A 26,223-nucleotide genomic window follows, 5' to 3' on the forward strand; every position below is an offset into this window, starting at 1 on the left:
GTTCCAGAAATTGATTTTCGGAATGGTCTTGACGAGAAGGAGACGAGAAGATCGATGTTTGACGCCATTTTGAATTCCAAGATGGCGACTTCCGGGTTAGCCACATTAACTATAACCCAGTCAATATGAGTATTTTTGGAATGATCTTAACGAGTAGGTTCTAAAAATTGATTTTTGACGCCATTTTTAAATCTAAGATGGGGATTTCTGATTTCGCGAAATTCGCTATAACCCAATCAATATTGATATTTTTGGAAGTTGAAGTTGTAGTACAAATAGTTTTAATTAACAGTTGAATTTACTTAAATTTGAGCAATATGTTTAATTTGAATAAATTCAAACCCCCAACTCACACCACATTCGTCTCTTTCTTCTCTCTCTTCCATTCTTACCGCACTTTCCTGGATGAACACATAAAAATATTTTGCATTTTGCTGGTTTATGATTAGATCTTATATTTGAGGGTGATTTAGATGATTGCCCAGATTTTTCATGCGGGAATTTCGGTAAACCGGAAGTCGCCATCTAGAATTTTAAAATGACACCAACCGTTTGTCTGCTACTCGTCAAAACCATTCCGATAATACTCATGTTGATTGAGTTGTAGAGATTCTCGCTAAGCCGGAAGTCCCCATTTGGGATTAGAAAATGGCGCCAAAAATAAATTTTCATGGAAAACCTTGCGGGGAATGTGCAGATTTATTTATTTCTGGCACCTACTCGTCTAGACCATTCCGAAAATACCCATATTGATTGGGTTACAGCGAATTTCGCTAAACATGAAGTCGCCATCTTTGATTTCAAAATGGCGTCAAGAATCAATTTCTGACACCTACTCTTCAAGACCATTCCAAAAATATCCATATTGATTGAGTTATAGCGAATTTTGCTAAACCGGAAGTCGCCAGCTTTGATTTCAAAATGTCGATAAAAATCAATTTCTGGCACCTACTCGTCAAGACCATTCCGAAAATATCCATATTGATTGAGTTGAATCGAATTTCGCTAAACCGGAAGTCGCCATCTTTGATTTCAAAATGGCGTCAAAAATCAATTTCTGACACCTACTCTTCAAGACCATTCCGAACATATATATATTGATTGGGTTATAGCGAATTTTGCTAAACCGGAAGTCGCCATCTTTGATTTCAAAATGGCGTCAAAGATTAATTTCTGGCACCTACTCTTCAAGACCATTCCAAAAATACTCATATTGATTGGGTTATAGCGAATTTTGCTAAACCGGAAGTCGCCATCTTTGATTTCAAAATGGCGTCAAAGATCAATTTCTGGCACCTACTCCTCAAGACCATTTCAAAAATATCCATATTGATTGAGTTATAGCGAATTTCGCTAAACCGGAAGTCGCCATCTTTGATTTCAAAATGGCGTCAAAGATCAATTTCTGGCACCTACTCTTCAATACCATTCCGAAAATACCTATATTGTTGGGGTGTAGGCCATAAGGAGTCTTCCAGACCCGTCTCTTCCATCTTTCCGAAAATCTTTTGCATTCAAAAGGACTTAGAATATTTTTTGCACAAACCGTGTTAATTGCGAAATCCGCGCAAAAAAAAAACTTCTATGTCTTTTGCTGAGAGTTTTTTTACGCGGATTTTCGAATTACCGCGGTTTTTGTTACGGGGATTTTCCAATTAACGCGGTTTTTTACGCGAATTTTCCAATCAACGCGGTTCATAACAGTTTTTGCAACCGACCGAGACGGTTGTGCCTCCAGGTGGAAGGTTTTGTTCTCGAGAGAGTGACGGAGTGCGAGACGCTGTATGCGTTATTGTGGGAGAGAGAGAGACCAGTTTGTTAAGTGTGAGTCGACAGTTGATACGTCGGAGGCGTGGTCAACGGCATCCTCGACAAGTGGTGTTTGACAGCAAACCGCGGGTAGACGAATTTGCCTACCGCGGTGGCAGAAATCGACAGTGATCGTGCCTGTACACACAGAAAAAAATATAGTGTATTGGTGTCGTCGGGCAATTCTAATCGACGAGAGGGAAGCGTCACAGGTAGACCCATTTGCTCTATTTGTCTACCGCAGAAGTGGTACGACGAATAAGGAAAACAAGTGGCACCGAAAAGTGCCGCATCGACAGTGGGATTTTCGCAGCAAGCCACAGGTAGCCACATTTGTCTACCGAGGTGGTGGAAACGCAGAGAGCGCGCTTGTGGTGGTGATACCGACGAGCAGCTTAATCGGAGAGAGTTTTGAAGTGTTGCAGGTAGGACTATTTCTCTACTGAAGAAGCAACGCGACGAAGAAGGACAGCAAGTGTCACATTGTCAAACAACGGGCACCGAGTTTACAACGTAACACATGAGGTGTGTTCTACAGGTATAACAGGTATATTTTTCATTCCTTTTTGTGATAGTTTTTCTTGCTAGGTAAAATGGATGAAGAGATGGGAGAACGAGTACCAGACCCTCCCCCTAAGCCTTATGCTGAAAATGTAAATCCGACTAGAATTAAAATTTACCCAGAGTCGTCAACGGGACCATGGATTGTATTTATTAGGCGTAAAGTAAAGGCGCTAAATATTATTCAAATTTCTAAAGATTTGACTTCGCGATTCTCGGATGTAAAAGAGATCGTCAAAGTCAATAAAGATAAAATACGCATTGTCGTTGGTAGTCTCAAACAAGCCAATGCAATTGCTTCTTGCGAGCTTTTTACGCGTGAGTATAGAGCGTATATTCCTTCAAAGGAAATTGAAATTGATGGGGTCATCACAGAATCGAGTTTGACTGTTGATGACTTAGTTAAGCATGGGGTTGGTCGTTTCAAAGACACCATACTTAAAGACGTAAAAATACTTGAATGCAAGCAATTGCATTCAGTATCACACGAAGGAGATAAAAAAGTTTATCGACTGTCTGACTCATTTCGAGTGACTTTCGCTGGGTCTGCGCTGCCCAACTATGTCATTATCGATAAGATTCGTCTCCCTGTTCGCCTTTTTATCCCTCGTGTAATGAATTGCCTTAATTGCAAACAGCTTGGCCACACAGCCACTTACTGTTCCAATAAGGCACGGTGTGGCAAATGTGGGGGTTCTCATCAAGAGGATACATGCAATGAAAATTCAGAAAAATGTTTAATGTGCGGAGAAAACTCACATGAGCTCTCTGCATGCCCCATTTATAAATTGCGTGAGGATAAAATTAAACGATCCTTGAAGGAGAGGTCTAAGCGCTCCTATGCAGAAATGTTGAAAAATGCTACCCCTAAACCCATCTTCTTAGAAAACACTTACGCATCTCTATTTTCGGAACAGTCTGACTCTGACGGAGCGTGCGAAGGTACATCATTTGTTTTACCCGGAAATTCCAGAAAAAGAAAACAGTCTTCTTTTCCCAAGCTGCCAAGAAAGGGCCTTAAAATTTCTCCACCAATAGATAAACTGCGCCCAAAACCGAAAAAATTCCGATTCAAAACCGAAATCAATTCCGCCCGGTTTTGGGAACGTACAATCCAAACAGAACACCATTACTGGAAATAATAAAATTTCGACTACCTCTGAGCCTCAGCCGGGGGTAGGATTATTGAAATTTTCTGAAATTGTTGATTGGATTTTTAAAGCATTCAATATTTCTGAACCACTAAAGAGTATACTTTCAGCTTTCCTCCCAGCAATTAGAACATTTTTAGAGCAGCTGATTGCTCAATGGCCCATCCTTGCAGCGATTGTATCTTTCAATGGGTAATTCACCTCCTCCAATGAAAGATTCCATCACTGTTTTACAGTGGAATTGCAGAAGTATCATACCTAAAATTGATTCCTTAAAAATTTTACTGCATAATTTAAAATGCGATGCTTTTGCTCTATGTGAAACATGGCTTACCTCAAACATTAATTTCAACTTAAATGATTTCAACATTATTCGCCTAGACCGAGACACCCCGTATGGAGGAGTGCTTCTAGGAATTAAAAAGTGCTATTCTTTCTATAGAATTAACATCCCCTTGTTTGCGGGCATTGAGGCTGTTGCTGTCCAAACGAACATTAAAGGCAAAGACATGTCTATCGCTTCTATATATATACCTCCCAAAGTTCAAATTGGACAACGTCAAATTTTTGAGGTAGTGGAATCCATGGCTGCTCCGCGTCTGATACTGGGAGACTTTACTCGCACGGAGTATTGTGGGGTTCCCTCTACAATGATAATCGATCCTCTTTGATTTACAATGTTTGTGACGAATTTAATATGACAGTTTTAAATACTGGCGAAACAACACGCATCCCCAGACCTCCTGCACGTCCAAGTGCATTAGATCTATCTCTGTGCTCGACATCACTTCGGTTAGATTGCACGTGGAAGGTTGTACCTGATCCTCACGGTAGCGATCATTTGCCAATCGTTGTTTCAATTAACAGTGAATTAGGCCTTACGAATTCAATCAATGTTCCTTATGACTTAACACGAAATATTGATTGGAAAACATACGAAACATTAATTTCCACTTCTCTTGCTTCGACAGAAGAGCTACCCCCTACCGAAGAATATGAATTCCTGGCGGGTTTAATTATTGAAGCAGCAGAACAAGCCCAAACGAAATGCAATCCTGGAATGACAATAAATAGACGGCCCCCTAATCCTTGGTGGGACAAAGAGTGCTCTGATGCATATGAAGCTAAACAAGTTGCCTACAAAGAAATTATGAAACAGAAAGGGGGTATACGTGAGAACTTTGAAAATTATTTCATTTTGCAAAACAAATTTGACAGTATACGTCGTGCCAAAAAATCTAGTTATTGGAGACACTTCGTTAATGGCTTGTCAAGAGAAACATCAATGAGTACTCTTTGGAACACAGCCAGAAGAATGAGGAATCGAAACGTGACTAATGAAAGCGAAGATTTTTCGAATCGTTGGATATTTAATTTTGCCAAGAAAATTTGTCCCGATTCTGCTCCTGCGCAGAAAATCACTCGCGATGCTCCCACAAGTAACGATTTCATAGATTCGCCTTTGACAATGATGGAATTCTCAATTGCACTCCTCTCATGCAACAATAATGCTCCGGGACTAGACAGAATTAAATTCAACTTGGTGAAGAATCTGCCTGACCTAGCAAAAAGACGCTTGTTGAATTTATTCAATAAGCTTCTTGAGCAGAACATTGTCCCGCACGACTGGAGACAAGTGAGAGTTATCGCTATTCCAAAACCGGGAAAACCAGCCTCCGATCATAACTCGTATCGACCGATTGCAATGTTATCCTGCATCAGGAAATTGTTGGAAAAAATTATCCTACGACGTCTCGACAATTGGGTTGAGGCGAACGGCTTGCTATCAGATACCCAGTTTGGTTTTCGGAGGGGAAAGGGAACGAATGATTGTCTGGCGCTACTTTCGTCAGAAATCCAACTAGCTTACGCAAAAAAAGAACAAATGGCGTCTGTGTTCTTAGACATAAAAGGAGCATTCGACTCTGTTTCCATTGATGTTCTCTCAGAGAAACTACATCAATGTGGTCTTTCACCAATATTAAATAATTATTTATACAACTTATTGTCAGAAAAGCACATGCATTTTTCATATGGCGATTTGGCAACATTCAGAATAAGTTACATGGGCCTCCCACAAGGTTCTTGTTTAAGCCCCCTTCTCTACAATTTTTACGTGAATGATATTGATAATTGTATTGTCAGCCCATGCACTCTAAGGCAACTTGCAGATGATGGCGTGGTTTCTGTTACAGGACCAAAAGCCTTAAATTTACAACAACCACTGCAAGATAGTTTGGATAATTTATCAAGTTGGGCTTTGAAGTTAGGCATCGATTTCTCTACGGAGAAAACAGAGTTGGTTGTTTTTTCAAGGAAGCGTGATCCAGCTCAGCTTCAGCTTCAGTTGGTTGGTAGAACGATAGCCCAAGTCCTGACTTTTAAATACCTTGGAATTTGGTTCGATTCTAAAGGCACATGGGGAGGCCACATTAGGTATCTAATAACGAAATGCCAACAAAGGATAAATTTTCTGCGAACAATAACTGGATCATGGTGGGGTTCTCATCCAAGTGACATGATAAGATTGTATCAAACAACAATACTTTCAGTAATGGAATATGGGTGCATCTGTTTCCGTTCAGCTGCGAACACTCACATTATTAAACTGGAACGGATACAGTATCGCTGTTTACGAATTGCCTTAGGTTGCATGCAGTCGACCCATACGATGAGTCTTGAAGTACTAGCGGGAGTTCTTCCTTTAAAAGACCGATTCTGGGATCTCTCTTCTCGTTTACTTATTCGATGTGAGGTTATGAACCCACTGGTAATTGAAAATTTTGAAAGACTTGTCGAGCTTCAACCCCAAACCAGATTCATGACAGTGTATTTCAATCACATGTCACAAGAAATAACGCCTGCTAAGTATGTTCCCACATACGTCAATATACTAGATATTCCTGAATCCACTTTATTCTTCGACACGTCCATGCAAGCAGAGATTCGTGGAATTCCGGATCATCTACGCTCGCGGGAGATCCCTAAAATATTCACAAGTAAATATCAACACATAGACTGCCTTAAAATGTTTTACACTGATGGGTCACGAATCAGTGAGGCCACTGGTTTCGGTATTTTCAACAATAATTTTTCAATTTCTCTCAAACTTGCAGAACCCGCCTCTGTTTATATAGCGGAACTAGCAGCAGTTCACTATAGTTTGCAAATAATTAATACTTTACCCCCGAACCATTACTTTATCCTCACTGATAGTCTCAGCACAATTGCAGCTCTACGCTCAAAGAGGATTGATAATCACGATCCATTCTTTTTGGGGAAGATACGAGAATCTCTGAGTAACCTGACAAGAAAATGTTATAAATTTACCCTAGTGTGGCTCCCCGCCCATTGCTCTATTGCGGGCAATGAGAAAGCTGATAATTTAGCCAAGATTGGTGCACTAGATGGTGAAATATATGAAAGACCCATCGCTTACAATGAATTTTATAGCGCTTCTCGACAGAGGACACTTGCTAGTTGGCAAACATCTTGGGACAATGGAGATATGGGACGATGGCTACACTCAATTACCCCTAAAGTATCAACGAAGGCATGGTTCAAAGGATTGAATGTAAGTCGGGACTTCATCCGTGTGATGTCTAGGCTCATGTCCAATCATTATACTTTAGATGCGCATCTCCGTCGTATTGGGCTCGCTGAGGGTAATCATTGTGCTTGTGGAGAAGGTTACCATGACATTGAGCATATTGTTTGGTCCTGCACTGAATATCGTGAAGCCAGATCACAATTAGTAGATTCTTTACAAGTCCGAGGAAGACCAATCCATGTTCCTGTTAGAGACATCCTGGCGTATCGCGATCTTCTATACATGGAACTTATCTATCATTTTCTAAAAACAGCGTCTGTCAAAATTTAATTAAATTCATCTCCTCATACTCTCATCCAAGGCTAATCATTCACCAATTAAAGTGTCCTAGAATATTTAGTTTTTAAATTTAGACAATAACAGAAAAAAAGTAAATAAATACACCCGAAAATACTAGATCAGTATGAAATACAACAATGTAAGGAAAAAAGCAAACAATAAAGTGATTTCAGTGTTAGTTTTAGACAAAGTACTAGTATAGTTAAAATTAGTCTTAAGGATTTTTGTAACGTGCTATGTAAAAAAAGAAACTGGCGTAAAAAGCTATTGCAAATGCCGTGTCAAATAAACGTATGAAAAAAAAAAATCAACGCGGTTTTTTTACGCGGTACGTATCTCCCGCGTAAAAAAAACCTGGGTGAAAAACAATCGATAACTCCACAGATATAAGATATAAAAATAAACTTGCGTGTCACAAAAATTGTGTATTTTCTAATGCCGGACAAACTCTTCGAACATTTTGAAATACTAAAAAATCACCCAGCAAAGTTATTTTGAAAAAAGTGATTTTCAGGTGGGTATCATAGAAAACTCCACAATTCAGAAAAGTTATTTCTTGTTATATTCCCACTGAAAACTAATTTATCACAATTTCAACTAAAAAAACGTTTTTAATCCACCTAACAGTGTGATGAGACATTTCTTATAACTCTTATCACTCTCTTCGGATATTATATCGTTTGAGAACACTTAGAACTTGATGCTTCGCGATGTTTTTGATAACACATACTACATGGGATAGTGGCAGGACTCAGAGAATCGCTCAAATCAGCATAGGACAACATCAGTGCTAGAAATCTCAAACCAAATCAATGGGAAAGCGAAAAAATGGCCCATAAAATAGACATACCAACGAATTATTGTTAATGCTGTGTTAATAAAATATCTAAATTGTGGTGGGAAAACTGAATTTTCCTAAAGGGGTTATATATTGTACTGAGCCAAAAAAATCGAATTTTTTTTGAATCGATTTGAAGTTTATACTTTACTCAAATTTCCAACGCGACTGAGAACTAAGAAATCAACGCTTTTTCTTGAAAAGGGCGATACTAGCAGTGATACCATTCAAAGAAAATCAACAGTGAATATTTCCAGACTTGGTTTTATTTCCTATTTAAGAATTATTGTGTTTTTTTACATCCTAGATTGCATGATTCAGTGATCGAAACCCAAAACTTCATAAAGTATTTGAAATTATTAAATTAAAATTTGTTTTTGCTATTGAAATTGACAAAATGATAGTATCGCCCCTTTGGCGATTGTTTACTTTTTCGATCCCACCTATCAGCATTGAAGTATCGCCCTTACGTTTTTTTACAATAACTACCGTTCTACACCACCGATTTCGTCCGTGTTTTGTCAGTAGAGATCATTGTTACTATTTACAGCTGGTATCAGCTTGATAATCCTAAAAAAATACGAAAATAACAGTTTCGCCTCTAAACTGCCAGCAAAAAGTATCGCCCTGTTTGTTTGCATGGAGCGTGGAAGGCGAAACTTTAAATAAACAAACAAAAATACAGTTTCGCCCGTTGTATTTTTTGCTGGAGTTTAAGAAAGCAATATCGTAGAATCCAAATTTTTAGGTTAATTTGTTGCGTTTCAAAGCCCTCATTCGCATGTATGAAAAAAAACCCTATGTTTACATTTGTAAGTATCGCCCTTTTCACAAAAAAGCGTTGAAATGAAATAGCAGCTCCTGATATCACGCTATCTCTGAAGTGCATGCGTGCATAGTTTCAAATTTTACTTCGACATCGACTTTTTCTAAAGGTGACTTCCCAGTAGTATTAGGGTTACCAACCGTCCTTATTTTAAAGGACATGTCCTTATTTTCGAGGTTTTTGGAAAGCGTCCTTATTTTACTTCAAATGTCCATATTTTTAGTCTCAAACCTTGGAATATACAGGGTGGTTCAACATGATGGTTTTTAACAGGGCATGTCATGTTATTGTAGTTTAGAGTTGTTTGCCAAATTATTCAACTATATCTCGAAAATCAGCGATCTGTGAGAACTGTGTTTTGTAGACTCCGACCATAATATGGTCGACATAATCGGCCAACTGACTCCACTATTCGCCATACAATCAAAGAGTAAAAGTTGCAGTTCTTGTTATTGGATGATTAGCGAACAAATCGACCACATCCAGCACGCATTGAAGAAAATATAGCGGCGGTGACATTCCCATTGGAAACCAACATTACTCGACTAATTAGCCAGATACCAGTTGAAATACTCGAATCCGTCATCAAAAATTGGACCAGTCGAAAGGATTACTTCAAGCGCCAACATTGTCAACATTTAAAAGAAATTGTTTTCAAACAACAAATGGCAAAAAATGTTCTTTTGATTGACAAATAAACATTTCGCGATTTATTCCATTTTTCAATTTTTTTCGAGATCAAAAAAACGTCATGATGAATCACCCTGTATTAAATTATTCAGATCAACTTTATTCCAAGAGAATCAATTTCAATTGTCAATTTCAAATACTTCCAGCGATTGTTTTTGTTAATTCATACTCCTTGCGACTCATTCCAACCAAAAGTAGATTTACTCAGAACTAACTAAAATTTGTTGGATAACTCGATATGAGGTTTGGCCAAAGTGGTTATCTTCGTTCAATATTGGCACTACACCATTCCAATTTGTCTCCATCAAGATTCAACGTCCCAGTTCAACTGCTGGAAAATAAGCCAGAATCCCGACTTTTTCAGAATTCTGACTCAAGTGACAACTGATTCAGGCTCCAATTTCGAATAGATTTGGAAGGGATGTCCTTAATTTGCTCTCAGTCTATTTGGTAACCCTAGTAGTATCCTTGATTTGAATTATTATCGCTAATCCTAATGCCAAAGAACAAATAAAAACCTCACGAAAACGAACCGTTTGGGAAAATCATCATCATTACTGGAATTTTAATTTTCACGAAACTTTTCGATAACCTTCCGTCACTTGCGTTAATGCACTGGATGCACAGTGCTCTGAAAGTCTAGCAAAATCGTCTTAGGGCACCAGCGGGTCTAATTCAGAGCTATCTGCGCGGCGAGTTAAATCTGCAAAGAATACTAAAAAAAATTTCTGTTCCATAATTTTCAGTTCAGCAATTCGAGAAATCGTGCTCACCGCAAGCCATGAAAAATAGACTACGTTGTGAAGTGATGGTCACTATTTATTAAAAAATCAAGGTTAAATAAAAAATAAAACTATTAAAATTTTTTAAATAGTTTATAATTTTCACAAACTTATTAGGAAAAATTGTTTAATAAGCTTTTGTAATATTGTGTAGGGAAAAAGCTGAGAATTTCAATATTTTCTCCATCTGCAACATATAAACCCTTAAGTATACCAATTAATTGGTATACGAATTGGAATAGGTTCGCCAAATTTTGGAAGAAATCTATAAAATAATCCCTTGAAAACTACCTAAAAATTGTTGTAGTTCGATGCAATAAAAAAATCTTCAAAAATGAAATGTACCTATTAATGTGAAACACAGTAAATAATACATACAATAAAGACCCATTTTTATCATCCTCATGGCGTATTTTAGGCTGACAAAATGGGGACATTGACTAAATCGGGTAATTTTTTTTCTTTATAATAAACTGAAGCTGTTAAAATATTCTTCCCGTCCTTTGATGTAGTCTGATAACTATTTCTGATTATGATGAACATTTTATTTTTGCATATTTCCATCTTCATGATAAGGAAAACATGCTCAAGAAAGGATTTACTCGAATTCAGTCTTGTTCGTCTGCTAGAGCCCATCAAAGATATGTTCATATTTGGCTGATAAAATCGGGGTTTCAATGTATTATAATAGATATTCAGCATTCGAAAAAGTTTCTTGTGGACGAGTGTAGAACGACTTTGTTTCTACTTACTTGAAATCAGCGGCGTAGCCAGATAGTCGGTTTGGTGGGGGTTTGGTGAAAATCGATCATACTGTCCAAACGGCATAATTCCGAAACCGTAATTTTTGAAGTTTTAAAATTATGCAGAATTAATTTTTCAGAAAATAGTAACAGAGTTCGTGTCTTTAGCGAATTTGCTGAGACTTTATTGTAGTCATGAATATTAACCTGAGAAAATTCACCATAAATACTTCTTGGACGATATACCGTCAAAATTATTTTATCAAATGATGCGCTGTTTAATGTTTGTAAAACTCATCGAAGATACTAAACCTCTGAAATTGGCGGTTTCAAAATGATGTTATCTTGACCTGAAATTACTGTTTTTAAACATTTGACCTATACATATAATTGGTCATACAACAAAAATCAAATGCTCATCAAAATCGACCAGAACCTGCTAGAATCGAATGGAAATCGTCATTTTTCATAAATTTCTCTCTACATTCGGAAAGTGTTATCCTCGTTATTAATCATATTACGTTTTCGTCTCAACTCGACGCATTCCCAAAATAAAAACCTGTTTTAATCCACCTAGTGGTGCAAATGTGCCTGTCTCATTTGTTCAGACTACGATTCCATGGCTGGTTATGTTCAATACAATGGTGGAAATGAATATTACATGTTCAGTACGATATGCACATACATACAATGGATCGACAGCCACGATCTTGAGATACTATGTGATACTGAAACATCGCTTGAAACCAGCGGCGGATCATGGAGAAAGATCCGGGAGGTCCAGGTTGTAACCGGCTTCTTTCTTCCTCTCAACTGAACGCATAACCACGCGACTTCACTACCGAAATTGAAGTATCACGGTTACCAAGTTACAGTGATTTAAGCGCCACCTTCCTAAGAAGGATCACTGTACCAGATGGTGTCCGGCCAAAGACTCTTAACTCGGGCGGGTTAGGTATTCCCGATCTTACTCTAACCTACGGTAGTTCAGTATACTCTTTGATCACGCGAATCAGGACGAAATCTCGAAACCACGATACCACAGTGAAGGCGCACGATAGATCAGTCTAGCTTGAGTAAAAAAAAAGAAACAAAATAGCAAGAATCCAAACGCTTCTTAATAGCTTCCCAAACCAATACCGCGTTTATTCTGTAACTCACAACGAACCAAGACTACCGGATGTGAACGAAAAATCGTGCTATACAATTTGCCAATCTACTACCGCTAACACTTTATTCTGTTCTCTCTAGTGAGTGCGCACAACCGTAACGGAACGAGCTTACTTGTAATGCCGGCCGGCAGGGTGACGATGACAATCCCTCGGAGCTTGGGTTTTCGAGGATCTTCGGGTGGCAGTAGCGTAGTTCGCTGTTGTCGGGTCGATCAGGCTAGGAGGCCGCACCGTAGGCCAGAAATGACGACGGCCAAGTCCTTGGGGTAGATGTGTCCCCGTGTAGGTTTTGGTGGAGATCCAACGGCTTGCCAACTAGCGATTCGACCACGATGTTGCGTTCTTCACCCAGAACTAGCACCCACGTTGAATGGGTAGCGTCACCTGTTCAACGCGCATTCACATTACTAACGCACTCATTTTATTCGCAAATGGCTTACCTGATTAGCACAAAGCTTAGTTCACACAAGTCACTAAACCAATTAAACGGTTTTCGCACCTAGAATCTAAAATTAGTTGGAAAAACTATTAAGAACTTTTTTTGAATTTCAAATTAAAGGCACACAGTACTTTGCCTCACACTCTACACGCGCAACGCGAACTTTAAACTTTTACTCAAACGCAACTAATCTCCAGAACGGTCTCCACCAAAGTGACGAGCTTATCGGGAATCTGTTCATGCGTACCCTTTGGCGGTATCGTGTGTTCGCGCGTAATTTGTTCTGATTGGCTTTTGAATAAATCCCGTTTGTTCCCTTTTGATCATTTCCATTTGTTCGGACTTTTCATTTGTTCCACTTTTCCAGCGATTAGCGTAAGTGAGAATAATTTTACGCAGACAAGTAGGCTTTTTTGTGTAAGAGTTGCCATAATCGAGCTTTCTATATTCTAGTTCAGCTATCGTTCGCTAGGGTGTCAAATTTATAACTGGTATACAGTAAGGTAGTTTTGTTAATTGAGATGGAACAAATCAATTTGTTACAAGGTCCTGCCGAAAATTTTCAACTTGTTAAGAAATTTTAAATTAGTTTTAATTTTAAAGTAGCAACCCCTCACTGCATACTTTCTCCGGGCCGGTATGATTGACGATTTTTAGAGTGATTGCATAACCTTTCTATATGAGAAAGGCAAAAATGTACCAAAATCCAAAGAAGTCAATTTTTGTCAAACATCTCAATGTTTCGTGCATTTTAAAGTCATTTGGCATCAAAAATACAAATTCGATTTTGAAAATTTTTCATTTCAGTTAATATGGGAATTTGCTGTGTGATTGCACTCTTCAACTCGTAACTCCGGAACCGGAAGTCCAATCAATAAAAAAAAATCAATAGCAGCCGATGGGAAGGTTGTACCTTTCATTTGAGACTAACTTTGTGCAAATCGGTCCAGCTATCTCTGAGAAACAGAGGTCAAATTTTTTTACACATACACACATACATACACACACAGACATTTTCCGATCTCGACGAACTCAGTCGATTGGCATATGACACTCGGCCCTCCGGGCCGGGATTAGATTGACGAATTTTACAGTGAATGAGAAAGGCAAAACCATTTTTAGCAATTGTTGAAAGTTATGCATTTTTTTGGTGAGCAGTTCTATGTTTCATAGACATTACATCAATTTTAACTTCGCTTCCTATTAAATAAAGACCCTTATTACAGTACATTTCTACAAAAACAAGCTCAATTTGAAAATAAATCTGAGGATTATGATTGATTACAGAACTCTCGAATTTTCTATTGGAATGTTTTCAGGCGGGAATTTGATATTGATGCTATTAGACAACTGTGAAATCAAGACCAATAGATCAGTTACATATTAGGACCCCATTCCGACAATTTATCAAAAGTGCTAATGATGTTTACAACAACAGGTTATCAATCTACGGATCAGATAATTGTTATTGTAATATTGAATTAAATCAGTCTGCATCAATAAATTTTCAACTTCAATCCAATATTTTTTTGGATGATGCGGGGGGGGGGGGGTGGGTTGTATGGTGTTAAACCCCAAAACCTTCTCTTGGCTACGCCGTTGCTTGGAGTTATTTTTTTCGCTTTTCATTTTCCGATATGTTTCAGATCGATCCGATGGTTATAAGTTAGAAAAATTGCAGTCAGAAGGATCGCACAAATGAACATTTTTGTACTGATAAGTTATCAAGTTCCTTCCAGACAACTTGGAAGTGTTCGGTGATTATTTCTAGCGGTTGTAGATAGTAAAATGAAATACAAAATTCGTTTTATCGAAATAATGTTTAGCTTATTTCAATGGATTATTACTATATTGAACAATAAATAGGCGACAAAGAGTAATCAACAAACAACAAGCCATAACTTTTAAAGTATTCAAAATAGATATTTAAAGTCTTTAGTAAAGTTATTCGCAAAAGTTGTAACATACGAGTTACAATCGTTCATTTCAGACCTAGATATTTTATATATAAACATTGATCGAATTAAATATACTTTATAATTAGCCTTACTGACTAGTAAATCTATTACTTTGAATTCATTTTTGCTTTGCTATAAAATGTTGACGGTAAACGGCCATCTAACGTTCGGTAGAATCGTTTCGATTTTGTCTAGGCGCGTTTCCAATGCCAATATAAATTTGTATCGCATGTTTGTTAGATTGCCGATCACCGTCCTGGGAGTGATTATAGAGTATTTTAAACAACAGAAACCGTCGGGGCAATTCCATTGATTAATAATGTTGTTGTAGGTGCAGCATGTGACCAGGATTACTATGTAATGAAAAGACTTAGACTTAATACTAATAACGAAATCACTCTCAGCCAATTTAGTTAGATAGGCAAAATCATAAATACAAACTTTGCGTGTTGTACTGAGCAGTCTGTAACTTCCAGTAGCTGCACTCCCACCGTTGCGTTTTCAGAAAAACGGAGGAATAGCGGCTTCCGGAAAATCTGAAGAGCGAGAGAGAGAGGGGCAAAATAGCGAGAGCGAGAGGTATAAAAGGACCTTCGGACACATGGACAAGGCCTATTCTATTATATACTCTACAATGAGTCAACACTAGTATATCGGAATCGCGGCATCTCGAATAAGATCATCCCACAAGGGTTTGATAAAAGTTACATCGGGCCAAATTAAGTCAAGTGTATCACGAAAATTTGTGTGACCGCGTTAGCGTGTGTACAACTCGGGGGAAAGAACGCGGAGTGGAGTCCTAATGGACCTTAAAGCGCGCCGTCTTGATCCGGAAACCTCTGTCTGGACTGTACGCTAGAGGATCATGACGGTAGCGAATGCCCGATTCAAAAAACGTGCGACTTTCCCTTGTTAAATTTCCACTCCCGAACTTCAGTGCACAGTGATACTATAAAAAAAACCTAGTGTTCGTTCGAGTCCATCTTGACCGTTCAACAACATACGGTCCCGCTTTTCCGATCATCCCGCCGTTCGATGAGACAACCCTACTGGCCGTCGCCTCGATCAGTCAACATGAGCCGCCAGACGTAACTTCGGCTTGAGCCAAGTCGCCACACCACCCGCCACACCATCACCAATCCTACCACCACCATCAAACGGGCGGCCGAAGTGCCGCATTAAAAGGTATGTGAACCCTCTCTCTCTTGCTTTCGCTTCCATCGAGCTCCCGATCGTCAGTCAGTCCGGAACCATCGAAGGTACCCAACCCGGCCGCAGCATGCTAGCCAACGATGCGCATATTATGATGAATTCGCGTGTGAATTATTTGTAAAATTATACCTAAAATTTTAATACAGTATTGAGATAATTTGTTTGTAATATTTGTAATAATTGTTTTCGATATACTAGAAATCATACGAAGACAATGCAATGCAATGCTCGGGTAAGTGTTAATTTGTCGATTCGATCCCTGAATTGCCCTGATTTAGGTGATAGGAAAAACTACGTCCAAAACGAAACGTAACAAAGTAAGAGCTACAAATTTGCTGAAGACATCATTTCGATATAATCACTTCCAAGAAAATTTGTGAAAATATCTCACTCATACGGGGATTAATCAGCAAAAGCACAATACCAAAAGAAAGGGCATATTATCTCCATTAAATTCTCCAAAGATACTATTGACCTAAAAGAAGCCGTTTTGGCGTTAATAATAGATTACATGTTTTTGGTCATATTTCTGGCAATGGGAAATGTTAAAAATCTTTCGTCCTCATTTAATGGTTAATATCTCTTTTGATAATAGTCCGATTTCAACAATCTATAGGGGAACTGGGGGGAAGCCCGACTCCCTGGGTAATAATGACAGGATATTATTAGTACGATTATTTTTGGCATTTCGATACATATCGATGCCATATGGGTTCATAAACGTCAACAAAATAAACAAAACAAGCGAAAGCAAAGTTGATGCGCTTTTGGATGTTATTTTTAGTTGATACATTTTAAGGTTTTAATAACACAAAAGCTTTGAAAATGACCAGTTTTTTTGTCACACATTCTATTCTACTCTCCATATCGTTATTTGTATGTATTGAAGATAAGTTTGAGTATTTCAATACTGTTAATTGAGCATTTAACAAAAATGGGCGCTGTTGGGGTAAGACCGACAATTTTTGGGTGGGGTAAGACCGACACGGTGTTTAGATAATTGGTTTGATGGTTCGTTTTTGATTCGATACAAAAGACTGGGTATATTTGTTGTGTTCAATTATACTATAATTACGTCATGTTAATAATTGAAATACACGGAAACTATGTTTTTTGCATTTATTTATCAGTATTGTCTCAAGCAGACCAAAAAAATTAAAAATTAATTGAACGTGATTCATAATAATATTACAAAAAGAAACGAAAAGTATAATCTAATATGAGATTTTGAAATGATGTTGATGAAAAAATTTCATTGACCGTCGGATTGTTGATCAACAGTGTTCCGAAAAATCACAACACGAACCGGATAGCTTACTACGAAGCGTGCGTCACTTCTAAGTGAATGAGTCCTAGTAACAGCGTATATAACCTGCTTGCAGAACAGCTCTTCCTCGTTAGAATGGCTATACAAGTGGCAATAAAGCTCGAAAGAATTACTTGAGAAAACCCGTACCATAATATAAACCATGCGTTAAACATTATTTATTTATAACACCACGCATTCGAATGCTCTTCCTTTTGCTACGCGATGAAACTGCAGAAAGTATGCGTTTGCATCACACATACTCATATACACATAATTGCACTTTATCACACATACACAATACATTTTTAATGGAAAAATTTGGACAAAAAGAAAGTTCAAAAGGGGGTCGCTCTTGCCCCTTTGGGGTGTCGGTCTTACCCGCAGCGTTTTTAAAATGACATTTTTCTCCATTTTTTGGCAACCAATAACTTTTAATGAATTCAATTTTTTAAAACGCTGAAAAAATTATATTTTGTTAAGAACCACCTAAACAAGGATTATGCACAGAATATACAATTTTAGGAACTTTGTGGAATTTTAGAAAAATTATTGCGCTTAAGGTGTCGGACTTGCCCCGCGTGCCCCTAGCTTGTTCGAAAGGTATTCGTTAAAGCTGTCTAAAAACATATAAATTGTTAATCTATATTGTCAATTTCGGCAGATAATTTAAAAAAAAACTGCAAGGAACGCCATTTTTACGCATTCAAGCATTCATATCTTGGAAACTAAACATCAGAATCAAAAACAAATTAATAGCGTTCATACTGTTTTTTAGTTCTTTCATTTAAAATTGGTTTGGATAAGATCGGTTCAGCCATTGCTGAGAAACACGAATGAGAATTTGTCCGTCACACACACACACACACACACACACACACACACACACACACACACACACACACAGACATTGTCCCAAATCGTCGAGCTGACTCAATTGGTATATAAGACTCGGCACTCAGGGCCTCTGAAAAAATCTTGAAAGTTTGAACGAATTCTATACATTTCTTTTATAAGAAATGTAATAATTGAATTCTTGATTTCGTCTAGTTGATATTTGGGTGAACGAACATATTGTTGAAAACAATAATATAGCGCTGTTATTTAATGTTGTCACTCTTAAACCGTTGGATAATGATGATGAATTCACAACAAGTCGTCGTCAAGTTCGCACGCGTTTATCGTTCGATCCAGGTGCCGTGCGCGATATTTCATTTAGTTTTTTTATTAATTCAACATTTCGTGTGTGTACATTAATCATAATGAGTTGCGAAATTTGCACTTTAGACACTTCCACCGATACAGTTATGTGGACGTGTATAGGTTGCCCAAGAAAATTCCACGCCGCTTGCATTGGAGTGACTGTTCCGAGGGGATCACTGCGGAAGAAGGACAAGAGGGTGGACATCAACTCGTATCTATTACCGTGCTGTGAATCATGTCAAGAATTGATGCAGGCCAAGATTGAGTTCAAAAGGCTTATTGAACAACAACAACTTCTGGAATCACAACTGCAAGCCAATACGGAAGTAATGCACCGGCTCGCGTTTCAACTGGAGAAGCCTAACATAGTTCACGAAGCGATCGATGGCCTAGAAATTTTGCTTACAACAATAAAACAGGAATTGATAGCAATAAACAAAAACAGCAGTTTGACTGGAAGTGTTGTTGCCATTAAAAATCACATTACCTCGCTATTCGATACAGCAATGACGACAACGAAAAATAATGTTATAGCACGCTGAAAACGGTGACGTCAGAGCTATCAGCTGAACTGCGCACCATGAACGATGAAATAAGCCAGCTTAATCAACTGGCTCTGGACACAGCGGCTAGTATTATTATGACGTCAAACCCGACGCTGGGGATTGATATTCTTGACGAGCTTAAGTCTCTGTCAGCGAACATATCCACCAGTCAAAACTTCACAAATTCTGCGCTAACTATTGATATTCTCGACGAACTTAAGGCGCTTTCATCAAACATAACGGCAAGTCAAAACGCTACATCATCACTTGATTCATGCCCCAGTTTGGAAGCCGAATTAAATAACGACAAAAATATCGATAACTCAGGTTGGCGCTTTTTGGGTACAAGGAAAGTATGGAAAGCAGACTGGAGCGATTGCAATGCACGCAAATTAAGAAACCTCAACCAGTAAAAACAGGCCGAAAAGGCTAGAAGACGTAAAAAAAGATCGAAGCGAAATAATAATAATAACGTTAATGAAAAAAACAAAAGCACTTCAAATTTTCTTCGACCTGATCAAGAGCAACTCGCAGCGGCGCGCCACTCACGACAGCCAGTTAATAGTAACCATACGAGTAATACCAATCGCAGAATCACATGTAGGGCCGACAGCACCCACTATAACAAAAACCATACGAGTAGTCACTACAACAATAGTTTCCTGCCACCGGATAGAGTGCTTCTTGCGGCTGCAAAGGATCATTTCTCAGGACCCCCCACGAACTATAGGCCAACAATTCAGTTTCAAAGAGGACCGACATTGAATCCCTATCCAGTGAATGATTTACCACGGTCGACGCTGCAAATGCACCCAACATCGGAGCGCTCGTCAACAGTTTTGTGTAAGGCGTGCCATTCTCAACATTCGTGTTTTCGACGACATTGACACATTCCCTAGAAGAAGAAAACGACGAGGACACCGCAGTTTGCCAAGATTCGACGCCATTTGAACGACAACAAAAAGAGGTAATCTCGACTCCTCAAGTAGAGTCGTCAGTAGAAATTTTAATTTACTGTCAAAATTTTAATAGAATGAAAAGTGCATCGAAAATGAATGAAATTCAAAAGAATATTTTAAGTAGCTCCTTTACAATTATTTTGGCTACAGAAACTAGTTGGAACGAAAGTGTTAGAAGTGAAGAAGTTTTCGGGAACAGCTACAATGTGTTTAGAGCTGACCGAGACATTCATATGTCTGAAAAGAAGTCAGGAGGGGGAGATTTAATAGCAATTACATCAAAATTTAACGCAGAAATCATTACTACAAGGAAATTTAAAGAATTTGAGCATGTGTTGGTTAAAACCCATCTGGCAGGTGAAACACATATATTTGTCTCTGTGTACTTCCCCCCAAATAATGCCCGCAAAGATACATTTGAAAAGTTTTTTTCTTATTGCCGAAGACATTATAACCAGACATTTGACAAAACTGCATGTTTAGGACTTAACCAAATTAATCATGTTAGAAATCAGCAAAACGGTTATTTAGATTTATTATTCACAAACATTCTTGAAGACTTCTGTGTCAACGAATCATTAACTCCACTATGGAAAAATGAAGCGTTTCATACAGCAATTGAGTTTTCTGTATTTGTACATGATAACAAAAGACCCGATGACTGCGAGTACGAAGAGGCCTTTCAATTTCAATTGGCAAATTTTGACAACATAAAACAAATATTAAGCTGTATAGATTGGCAAACGTTGTTTAGAAATGAAACAAGTATCGAAAATTCACTAGACGTCTTTTACACACAATTCGGAACAAATCTGCAATCTTTTCGCAACCTTCTTTCAAGACATCTATACCACATTTTCTGAAGAAGATCGTGATCGCGAATATTTCGGTTTCTTCCCAGAATTCACCACAGACATTGGCGTCAATCATGTCAGTGTGCAAGATATTATGGAGGCTCTAAACAAACTAGATGCCTCCAAAGGTTCTGGACCTGACTGGATTCCACCCGTATTTATGAAGAACTTAGCGTTGGAACTTACAGTTCCTCTGTTTTGGCTTTTTAACATGTCGCTTGAATCTGGAATTTTCCCCAATTTATGGAAAAGCTCGTACCTGGTACCTATTTTTAAAAGTGGCAAAAAATCTGACATATGTAACTACCGTGGAATTGCCATTATGTCATGTATGCCTAAACTCTTTGAAGCAATCGTTAACGAAAAACTATTCAATCAAATCAAAAACAGAATTACTAACATACAGCATGGGTTCTTCAAAGGACGTTCAACTAATACACTAGAATTCGTCAACTACTCATTGATTGCAATGGAGAATGGAAACTACATTGAAGCTACTAGAATTCGTCAACTACTCATTGATTGCAATGGAGAATGGAAACTACATTGAAGCTCTTTACACAGACTTTAGCAAGGCATTTGATCGTATCGACATACCCTTACTATTATTCAAACTGAAAAAATTAGGAATTGAACCAGGTCTTCTCAAATGGCTCGAATCATATTTAACTAACCGTCAACAAATAGTTAGATTTAAAGGGAAGAAATCGAATCCCATTCAAGTCACATCAGGAGTTCCTCAAGGCTTCCATCTAGGCCCTCTTTTGTTCATTTTATTCGTTAACGACATATCATTCATTCTCAAAAACATAAAAGTTCTTATCTATGCCGACGACATGAAGCTCTTTTTAGAAATTAGGAACGAACAAGACATAAAGATATTACAGGAAGAAATACATATGTTTTACCTCTGGTGTAACAAAAGCCTTCTGCAACTAAACGTAAAAAAACTTTTAGTAGGAAACGAAATACATCTGACATTTCAATCACTCTAGGAAATCAAGTATTACAAAAGTGCGAAAGAGTTACAGATTTGGGAGTCATTCTAGATTCAAAATTAACATTCATTGACCATTACAACACAATCATCAATAGAGCAAATAACATGCTTGGATTTATAAAGCGTTTTAGTTACAATTTTAATGATCCACATACAATTAAAACATACATCTCGTATGTAAGGTCAATACTGGAATATTATAGCATAGTTTGGTCACCTTTCTCAATCACACACGAAGAAAGAATAGAATCAGTACAAAGGTAATTTTTATTATTTGCACTTCGCAAAATAGGGTGGACACGATTTCCTCTCCCATCTTATAAAGCTCGCTGTATGCTCATTAACATCCAAACACTAAAAGAGCGCCGAGAATATGCAATGGTTTCATTTCTAAACGATATCATTTCGTGTCGTATTGATTCAGTCGAACTTCTATCTAAATTTAATTTTTATATACCTTCCCGGCAGTTACGAATTCGAAATACATTTATAACAAACAATTATCGTACAAATTATGCCAAGTTTGGACCATTAAATCAGATGATGGCAACTTATAACAAGCACAGCAAAGCTATTGACTTAACAATGACAAAAAGCAAATTAAAAAAATATTTCAATTCTATTCGCTTATAAAGAACATCGCAAAGTAGGACTATGTAAACCGGATAGTGTTTAGTTTAGTTATTAGTATTTTATTTTTTAAGTGTAGGTATACTATATTTTATCGTTGTAACAAAACGGTCTACTCTTGTTTGACGACAATAAATAAATAGTTTGGATACGAAGGTTTCAGGCTCGGCACAAAACTTGTTAAGCTTACCTGGGTTAAAGCTTTAAAAGCTTATCTCTGCTTGTAACGTTTGTCTCAGCCTGGACACAAACGCATATGCCGTTACACTACCAACTGCAAAACAATTGAAATTCAACTGATCTCTTTGTTATTTCAAAATGATGACTAATTTTAATTGAAATATTGACCGACGGTTGAAAGTGTGTAGTTTAATTGTTGAAAAACTCCGGAGATCAGTTATTGCATACGTAAATTGAATATTTAATTACGTTTCTCATAATCGTATCTTTTGTGTGATTAATCTTAAAATAGACGAAAGGGCAAAAGGTATTAAGGGATTGTTTGTAATAGGTTAATAAATTTAATTTCGCTTGAAAGGTATAATTTTTAATTCTATTTTACGCACTATGAATAAAATTTATTCCACATCTGGTTTGGCATTTCAAGAGATGAAAAAAATATCTTGTTGCATATTACAAAATTTGTTCATAATTTAAATTTTGCAATATAATAAACTAAATCCGAAATAGATTTTGATAGTGTTCGATAATGCTTTCAACCTTTAGTGGTATACATGTAGTGAAACAAAATATCAGTGAAAATCGTTCCTTCTTTAAAAATATTTTTGATGAAAAACTTATTAAAAACGGTAATGAGGGCAGTTATATTTTTGTTATTTGTGAATTGGCTCATTGGGTCTAGGCTGAAACTAGCTTTAAAGCTGAGACAACTAGCTATCTGCATAACCGTTATGCTCTGCTTGTATGAACACAGTTGCTGTTTCTTAGTCGATGTATTTCAGTAGGGTGTGCATCTTGGCTAGTTTGCCGCCAAATCAATAATAATTTTCAACAATTCTTATTTGGGAATCTCGCAAAAATAAAAGATAATTGATTAAAATTTTGTTTGTGTCCAAATCAACGAATTAGGAAAACAAGAATTGGTTTTGTCATTTTTTCATCGAAGTGGCTTTTAGTGCTTATTATCGTATGTTTCTTTTTGAATTTCAGTCATATATACCAGGCCTGACAAAAAAAAACGTAGAATGGCAGTCACCAGCAAACTATTATCCAGTGCAAGCACGCCAATCACTTCTATAGTATCCGCCAAGTATAGACCTCTGGATACTTCTGCGATCGTCTCGGCGTCACTTCCCGGTCTCACCATAACACCTGTAAGTGTCTTAGATTCAATAGCAATTAAAGCCAAGCCGGCTATGAGCAGTTATACGAGTAATTCCTCGTCCTTTATACCTAACACACCAATTGTATTTGCTAACTTGACAAATTCGAGAGCAGTTACTGAATTATTACAAATGTATTTTAAAGCCTTTTCAAACAGTAACCAGGGAGATTCACTTAATTGCGCTGAATTTCTAACAGATAGTACAATTGCCAATAAATCAAGTGCTTCATGTGTCGCACCAAAGGCTGATTCATCCAAACCTCCATCAGATGAACCGTAAATATATTGATATTAGCCCATGTTTTGTTATGCTATATGTATTGCTGTAAATATCACTTCCTTTGAGTTAAAAATATTTTTTCTCCTGTAATGGTATCATGGTGTGTTCGGGCTCATAGGGAAAGGCACTAGGAATGTGCCATGAAGTATTATTTTGGCAACACTCCAAATCTTGATCTGATTACGTTCCGCATACCGCTAAATCGGAATATTTCTCGTGCTATGAATTAACTGTTACCGAGTCCGAAAGTTAATAAAAACCTAAGTTGTGTAAAGTTAACCGAATTTTTTTTCTGTTAATTAAAATAAATTAGTTCAAATTTGAATAGTGAACCTAAATAGTGTTTGGCATTCCATAAGCCAGTTGAAGACAATGCGTGCGCCTCGTTGTAGACCTCTCGGTTCAGCCAAGTAGTGTAGTTGATTTCGTTCCGTTCCGCTATCCGACTGGTCCATCCTACAACCTTCCTTCGCGACTTCCGCCACTTCCTGAACCTTGTATAACATAGTTTTGGTGTTATGCAATAAAATTGGACTAAACCGTTTTGCGCGCTAAAGGCACAAGACCTAATATAAATTAAGTTTTGCTTTTTTGTGTTTCGAATTCAACTCGTCAGTAACTAGCACCATCTGGGTGTCTAGTTGGACGATGTATCTAAACTAGTACCTAAATTAGCACTAATTAGACACAACAAATTCCAAACAGTTCACATGACATATATGAACGCCTAAAGCCACATGTCCCGAGTGATGTCCCGGGAAGAAAATCTAGCTCTGGTTTGCTGACGAGAAAGCGAAGACGAACTCTTGTCTTTTGGATCAAGAAACCAAACGCCTGGTGTTATGCAATAAAATTGGACTAAACAGTTTTGCGCGTTAAGGGCACAAGACCTAATATAAATTAAGTTTTGCTTTTTTGTGTTTCGAATTCAACTCGTCAGTAACTAGCACCATCTGGGTGTCTAGTTGGACGATGTATCTAAACTAGTACCTAAATTAGCACTAATTAGACACAACAAATTCCAAACAGTTCACATGACATATATGAACGCCTAAAGCCACATGTCCCGAGTGATGTCCCGGGAAGAAAATCTAGCTCTGGTTTGCTGACGAGAAAGCGAAGACGAACTCTTGTCTTTTGGATCAAGAAACCAAACGCCTGGTGTTATGCAATAAAATTGGACTAAACAGTTTTGCGCGTTAAGGGCACAAGACCTAATATAAATTAAGTTTTGCTTTTTTGTGTTTCGAATTCAACTCGTCAGTAACTAGCACCATCTGGGTGTCTAGTTGGACGATGTATCTAAACTAGTACCTAAATTAGCACTAATTAGACACAACAAATTCCAAACAGTTCACATGACATATATGAACGCCTAAAGCCACATGTCCCGAGTGATGTCCCGGGAAGAAAATCTAGCTCTGGTTTGCTGACGAGAAAGCGAAGACGAACTCTTGTCTTTTGGATCAAGAAACCAAACGCCTGGTGTTATGCAATAAAATTGGACTAAACAGTTTTGCGCGTTAAGGGCACAAGACCTAATATAAATTAAGTTTTGCTTTTTTTAATTTGGGTACTAGTTTAGATAGTCTTGTGCTCTTAACGCGCAAAACTGTTTAGTCCAATTTTATTGCATAATACCAGGCGTTTGGTTTCTTGAACCAAAAGACAAGAGCTCGTCTTCGCTTGCTCGTCAGCTAACCAGAGGTAGATTTGCTTCCCGGGACATCACTCGGGACATGTGGCTTTAGGCGTTCACATATGTCGTGTAAACTGTTTGGAATTTTTTGTGTCTAACTAGTGCTAATTTGGGTACTAGTTTAAATACATCGTCTAACTAGACACCCAGATGGTGCTAGTTACTGACGAGATGAATTCGAAACACAAAAAAGCAAAACTTAATAGTTTTGGTGCCGTGACCAGGATTGTGGCGCTGAGCCGCGTAGATTCGCTTTGTGTCGCATTTTGGAGCAGTACAGGTCGCCATGTTCCAAGCTTAAAGACGGGACAATAGATCTATTCAAGCGATTG

The 26,223-nt window shown here is 37.8% G+C and overlaps 1 protein-coding gene across 4 annotated transcripts in view; it reads left to right on the top strand.

Moving 5' to 3' along the window:
• Window positions 1-24,205, top strand: part of LOC131683120 (uncharacterized) — a 140,379-nt gene extending 116,174 nt beyond the window's left edge. For all 4 annotated transcript variants that reach the window (XR_009304377.1, XR_009304378.1, XR_009304379.1 and 1 more), the window contains one exon: window positions 23,738-24,205. The gene's annotated coding sequence lies outside the window, so the exon portion shown is untranslated. The remainder of the gene's footprint in view (window positions 1-23,737) is intronic.
• The last annotated feature ends 2,018 nt before the right edge of the window (window positions 24,206-26,223 follow it).

This window comes from Topomyia yanbarensis, chromosome 2 (genome assembly GCF_030247195.1).
Source record: "Topomyia yanbarensis strain Yona2022 chromosome 2, ASM3024719v1, whole genome shotgun sequence".
Lineage (NCBI taxonomy): Eukaryota > Metazoa > Arthropoda > Insecta > Diptera > Culicidae > Topomyia > Topomyia yanbarensis.